The 7451-nt window shown below is 32.0% G+C and overlaps 1 long non-coding RNA gene across 1 annotated transcript; it reads left to right on the forward strand.

Moving 5' to 3' along the window:
- Positions 1–4486: 4486 nt before the first annotated feature.
- Positions 4487–5652, forward strand: LOC140693054 (uncharacterized). The gene is made up of 2 exons (XR_012068705.1): positions 4487–4662; positions 5570–5652. It is a non-coding gene; the product is annotated as an uncharacterized lncRNA (long non-coding RNA).
- The last annotated feature ends 1799 nt before the right edge of the window (positions 5653–7451 follow it).

A 7451-nucleotide genomic window follows, 5' to 3' on the forward strand; every position in this document is an offset into this window, starting at 1 on the left:
TATATAAACCCTTTTTCTTAGAATCAATAAACACAGAACTGCTTCGCTTCTCTCCACAAAGTGTTTGTGTGTATATTATACCGTGCCACTGAAAGGGTTAATTTAATTTGTTGGGAGTATCTTAAAAGGATGTTGCATTAATACAATGCTCTTTCCACACCTATTGAGATGGTTATGTGAGTTTTATTTCTCATTCTATTAGTGAGGCATGTCACCTTTATTGATTTGAATATTTTGAAGTATCCTTAAACCCAGGGATAAATCCCTTAAATCATGTATGTGTATGATAAGTTAAATGTGTTGTTGAATTCATTTTCCTTCTGTTTTGTTGAGAATTTTGGCACATATGTACATCAGGGATAATAATCTATATTTTGCATATAATGTCCTTTCTAGCATTGTTATGCAAATAAAGCTGGAATCATAAAACAAGTTTGGATTCTTTCACCCCCTTCAAATTCTTAGATGGTTTGGGGAAGTATTGGTGAGAAAGGTTCTTCAAATATATCACAGATTTCACCAGCAAATTCATCTTGTAAATATTTTCTGGCTTGGGAGGTATGGATTACTAATATACTCATACACACTTGTGCTCTATTTAACTTTCTAATTTCTTCTTGATTCAGTATGTGAAGACATATATTTCTGGGAATTTGTCTTTAGTTCTAGGTCATTCCAAATTGTTGGGTATTGGTAATTTCTTATGATGCTATGCATCTCTATAACATCAGTTGTAATATCTTCTCTTTTATATCTAATTTTATTTGAGTTTTTATTTTCTTAGCCAACCTAAATGTTGTTCCAATTTATGTTTAAAATAAACGGGCTTCGTTTTTTTTTATCTTTTAAATTGTTTCCCTTCTTATTTGCCTTACTCTCATTCATTCAATTTTCTTCTTCATTCTGTTTTCTCCTAGATTCTTGATGTGTAAAGTTAAGTACTGTGAATCTTTGTATTTCTTTTATTATTAAATACTATTTATTTATTTATTTATTTATTTACTTAATTATTTACGTATTTATTCATTTACTTATCATTGAAGTACTGCCATTTACAATGTGTCAATCTGTGGTGTTTAGCAATGTGTCCCACTTCATGCATATATTTGTGTGCTTATTAAACTTAACTTCACAATATTTAACATACTGCCCTGTGTGATACAAATGAAATTTTGAAAACATCTATTTTTATATATAGTGGATAACATTTATAACTCTACAACTCCCAAATATATCCTCTCCAAGCCCCTTTTAGCAGTAACCATAAGATTATTAAGTAGATCTGTTAGTGTGTTTCAGTTTTATAGATGAAATCATAGTGTTCTCATCCAAATTTTTTTTTAAGGTTCTACATATATCATGTCATGTATTATTTTTCTTTCTCTTTCTGGCTTACTTCAATTAGAATGACACAATATGGGGACATCCATTTTACTGCAAATGTCATTGTATTATCATTTTTTATGGCAGAATATTATTCCATTGTGCACATATGGCATAAATTCTGTATACTGTTATCTGTTGATGGACAATAACGTTGCTTCCATATCATGGCTATTGTATATAGCACTGCTAAGAAATTTGGGGTGCAGGTGACATTTTGAATTAGGGTTCTCTTTGATATATACCCAGAAGTGGGATTGCTGGATCTTATGTTAATTCTATTTTTATTCTTTTGAGGAATCCCCATCCTGTTTTCCACAGTGACTGCACCAAACTACATTCCTACTGACACTGTAGGAGGGTTCCCTTTCTCCACAGCTTCCCCAGCATTTATTGTCTCTGGACTTTGGATGATGGCCATTGTGACTATCGTGAGGTGATACTTCATTATAGTTTTGAATTGCCCTTCTCTGATAATGATAGCGAGCAATACTTTTTTCATATATCTGTGTGTCATTTGTATGTCTCTAATGGAGAATTGCTTGTTTAGGACTTCTGCCCATTTACGGATTGGCTTCTTGTTTTTTTTAAGTATTATTATTAGGTTGTATGAATTCTTTATATTTTGGAAATTTAGCCTATGTCAGTTGCATCACTTCTAAATATTTTCTTTATCCTGTCGGTTGTAATTTTGCTTTGTTTATGGTTCCCTTTGTTGTCAAAAAGTTTATATATTTAATTAGGTCCTATTCACTAATTTTGATCTTACATCCATTACCTGGGTAGTCTGTTCTAGGAGATCATTGCTGCGATATATCTCAGAGTGTTTTGTGCATGTTTCCTTCTAGGAGATTTACTGTGCCTTGACTTACATATAATTGTTGAAGTCATTTTGAGTTTATTCTTGTGTATGGAGTGAAGGAGTGTTCTAAATCCATTGCTCTGATGCTGCTATCTAGTTTTCCCAACACCAGTTGGTGAATAGATAGAGCAACCAGATATAATCTCTCACACCTATGATCAATCAACCCATGAAAAAGGAAGTAAGAGTATAAAATTAAGAAAAGACATTCTCCTCAATAATTACTGCTGGGGAGACTGAACATGTAAAAGATAGATTAAAATATTTCCTCACATTGTATACAATCCATGAGCACAGAATATCTTTCTATTTATTTTGTTTACTTATATTTTTTGCACCTGTAATATATAGATCTATGTTTAGAACTTTTATTTCACTTATCAAATTTATTCCTATTTTATTCTTTTTGGTATAAATTTACACACAATTGTTTTGCTAAATTCTCTTTCTGATAATGTGTTGTTACTATAGAAAAATGCAACAGATATTTGTGTGTTGATTTTATATTCTGCAAGTTTGCTAAATTTGTTCATTATTTCAAACAGTCACTGGAGGGGTCTATGGAGTTTTCTATCTAGGCATAATTATGTCATCTGTAAAACCTTCACTGATTTATTACAAGTTTGATGAATTTTATATTATTTCTTGACTAGATGTTCTGGTTAGGACTTCTAGTAGTGTAATTAAGGACTTCTGAAAATGAGCATCTTTCACTTATTACTGGACGAGAGGAAAACTTTCCTGTATGTTAACATTGAAATTGAAGTAAATAATGGGTTTTTAATATATGGCTTTTATTATGCTTAGTTACATTCAATCTAGAGTGAATTTAAGAATATTTTTATAAAAATGTTAAGATCAGACCAGTCAATAATTTTCCTAAATATTTTGAGGTTTTTTTGAATTCTTTTTTTTAATGGGATGGTATCACATATATTCATTTGTGAATGTTAAATAATATTTATGAATCAGGACTAAATCCAACAAAACTACAGTTTATAATACTTATAATGTGCCATGGATTCAGGTTGCTAATATTTACTTAGAATGGAACTTACAGATATTGAAGGAAAAATTTACATTGTAGCTTGAGGGTACATTTATTTGTTTAAAAAATTTTATCTTTCATTTTGAATTTGGCCTCTGTTTAATGGAATTTATTTCTAAATAAAGAATATAACTTTTGGTAGAACTGGATTTACTACAGATTACTGACACAGACTATAGCTATTATTTATAATTAGTGAACAAGACACTTGCCATAAAATGCCGTATTATACTAACAATGCCAACTGTTTCAAGACTGAGAAAAATATTGCTTCCTAAAATGTATTACCTGGTCTTTTCCAACCCAGCCTTCATATGCAGTTATATCTTTGTTTTTTGATTGTTTGTTTGTTTGCCCCTTAATGGAGGTAATGCTTATTGAACCCAGGATCTTGTGCACAAGTCTATTTATCAACATCATTTTGGAACATTTAAGAAAAGCCACAAGTGCATGGATTATAAAGATGACAAGATATTTTATTACTTCTAGGGAACGATAAACCTCTGAGTGAAAGAATGGCAAAAATAAACATTTGTAAATATTCAATAAGCTTGTTTCTTTTGCAATTTTAAAGTAGAATATTAAATTACATTTGTTTCAATTATAGCACTGAATTTCAATTTTAAACAAAAATTCCGCTTTGGGATTTCTTAAATTTGATTGATTATTTTAATCTAATTTTATTTCATAAATATTAAAAATTTATATATAAACATAACAAATAAACTGATATTTATTCTTCTCATGTTTTGAATATAGAGCTACTTATTCTAAAGTACACAGATAAATACATACTTCCATTCCCAAATCAAATTATTTTTCACTTTAATTACAAATGATGATGAAATTCTTATACATTTTCTGTACAGGTTTTACACAAATTTCACTTTAAATTCCAAAACTTTAAAATTATTTTATATATTTTCTGCATTATTTATACTCTGATCACAAATCTGTCATAAATTTGTGTTCAAAACTATGGACATTGTTTTTAATTAAAAGACTCAAATATTTAATTGTTTAAAAAGCTTTTGTGGGGATAATATTTGCAGATCACAGTATAAAACTAAGCATTCTATATGTTTCATTTTAACTGAATGAATGAGAAGTAAACACTGGCTGAAAGTTACACTTGAGTTGATAGGATACCAGTCGTTTTGTGATGTCACAGCTACTCAGGTTGAGAACCATTGTGTTGCCTAGCACTTTATTTGTTCAGGCCTGCCAAAGCAGTATTTGAAGCTGCAGTGCTCAAAATCATGCAGATTAGAAAAGTAGCTGTAGAAAAAGTTATATGAATTGGCATATGTTTCTTCAGAAATTCAAGATGTGTCATGTAAAGATGGACCAACTGCTTCAGGAAAATCCGGTAGATCTCTATTTTGTGATCAATCTCTGGGGACTTGGACGTGAGGTCTATGATTGAAGAAAATGCTTCTCAGAATTTGTCTGAAGAATCCTTGATAAAAAGGCCATGTTACACACGTTGTGTCCCTGAACCAGATGAAGATAATTATTTTCGTTCCCTGACATTTCCCAGAAAACTCTGGAAAATGGCTGGGAGTGACCAATTTAAATCCATCTGGTGGGATGATAATGGAACTTCCATAGTGATTGGTGAAGATGTCTTTAAGAAGGAAGTTTTTTTAAGAAATGCCCCTTTCAGAATATTTGAAACTGGAAATATGAAAAGTTAAGTTAGACAGCTTAACCATTATGGGTTTAGTAAAGTACGACAGAATATTTAAAGATCTGCTTGTCTAGCTGTCTTTCTGACAGAAGAAAAGGAAGTCTCTGTTTTAAGCAAAGTATTCAGAAACTTTAGTTACCACTTGGTAACGTATATATAAAATTTTATTTTGTGCATCAATCTATGGTAATATAAATGTAAACCTAAATTTGAAAATTGTATAAAACTACTAAGGCTAAAATGCTTAATTTTTCTAAAAAATGACGACAGTGCCTTATGTATTCATATTATAAGAAACTTTGCTGGCAACTATGAATCTAAGCAGAAATCTAAATAAAGGTATTAAAGCTGCTTTTCAAAAGTGGCATTCACCGTTACTGCAAATTCTAACTTCTTAAATTTGATGACTGTACTATTTAAATGTGTATTTTCCAAATAAGGAACTTCAAAATGTCAGCAATATTCATATTTTGATGATATTACCTTTGGATAGTAAACGTGAAATCTGAGGTTTTATATGTTATGCTTATTGTAGTGTTGTCTTTTGGTTAAAATTCTTACTAAAATCTTTCTACTTTGGTTGTAGCTGGAGTTCTATCATCATCCAAATTTTAAACGAGGCTGTCCCCAGATTTTAGTGAGAATAAAAAGAAGAGTTGGGATTAAAAATGCCTCTCTGGTGTCTTCATTGGCTGAAGATTTCAACAAGAAGCACTATAAAGCAGGGGGTAATATGGATAATCATAATTCTGGTTTTGTGGCTGACACTAGTGGAGAAAGTTCATTTTTACCTTCTGCAAATTTAAACATGCCTCTAATAAGGGAGCCCTCTTCTAGCCACATAGTTGGTGATACAAATACCTCGATAAGAGGTGATTTTTCTCCTCCATCATCAATGTCAGTTAGACCCTCAGAACAAATTGCAGTGGATCAATGTTCTATTTTAAATGAGTTGACCACTGTCCACTGGCACTCTCAAAGCAGCTACACTGAAGCAAATGGCCGTGTTGTGAACTTCATTACAACTACAAATTCTACTTCTCAGTACAGCATTTTATCTCCTATACAGAGAAATTATATTGGACAGATGTTGGAGCATTCTAGTTTTCCAAATATATATCATAACATATCTGCCAATGAAGGGAGTTTTTCTAAACTTCAACCAGGGAGAAACCCACGGTTTCCAGTGACAGTGATAGCTGATACATCAGCTACCTCTCTTTCAAGGACAATTCATCAGACACCTTCAATATATGAACGTCATCCTAATCACAACTGATCTACCAGCGGACTACCAGATTATGCAGGATAACAAAGATTAAAAGTGAGGTTGGCAAATGTCAACAAATATCTGCAATTTTCTTATTTGAACAATAAACATAGATGTGTACCTGTATTTACCTTATTTTTTTAAATAGTGTTAAGTGTTAAATGGGAGACTATGTTACTATTCTAAGAAAAAATGAGATATTTGATTGATATGAACATTTGATGGAAAAATATGGGAGTTAATTTAAATATTTTCTTGTAAGGAAGAAGAGAAAATGCAAGAATTTGGAAAAAGACTAAAACATGGAGAGAGGGAAAAGTTCTAAGTGGTTTCTGGTTCATCCTGGAAAGTATGAAAAGTGTTAAGTTAGGATGTGTTACAACAGAAGATAAATGCAGGACCCGGCCCAGGGATCATGGTCTTTATTATGTCATCCCTGGAATCATAAAGGTCACATGATATAGTCTCAGATGGCACAATCAGCATGTGGTAGAATTTATGAAGTAATTTTATCTATGGTCTTCTTTGTGTTGTTCTCAAAGCATTCCAATTGGTGCTTTCATTTCCTCCCCTCAAGATTCTACACTATATTTTCTTTTTGATAATTTATCTTGCATTTATTTTCCAGCCAAAGACAAGCTAACTTCCTCAGGGTGGCACTTAATGCCTTTTCAAATCTAAGCAAACAAACTCAACTTTGTTTACTAATTTCTTTATAAATCTGGACTCTGCCTACCTTGGCATATCTATATGATTCACTGTATCTTGAGATACATCCAGGCAAATGCTTGTCAACTATGTTAGCTGGAACCTCACCACTTTGCTCCAGCTCATCCTTGGGCTTTGGGTGTTCTCCTTTTACCTACTTAGACTTTCCCAGTCTCAGTTCAGAAACTACCTCCTTCAGATGTTTTCTGTCTGTCCCCCTTTCCTTGTCTAACTTGGATACCAGCACAGTAAACACAGCACATGCCACAAGATGCATATTAGAATTTAGTGAATGAAAAATACATGTTGACTTTAAGCAAAATCTACTTTCCTGAAACAACAAAACTCTCATGGTATTCAAACTATTTCGTTTTGGTCTTTACTCTTCACCACAAACTAGCTCTTTTCATAGCCCAAGGACTAGTCACTCAAGACAGTAATTGGAGGTAGATACAGGAGACAAAGTATTATTTTCTTATCCATTCATGCC

This window comes from Vicugna pacos, unplaced genomic scaffold, assembly GCF_048564905.1.
Source record: "Vicugna pacos unplaced genomic scaffold, VicPac4 scaffold_19, whole genome shotgun sequence".
Lineage (NCBI taxonomy): Eukaryota > Metazoa > Chordata > Mammalia > Artiodactyla > Camelidae > Vicugna > Vicugna pacos.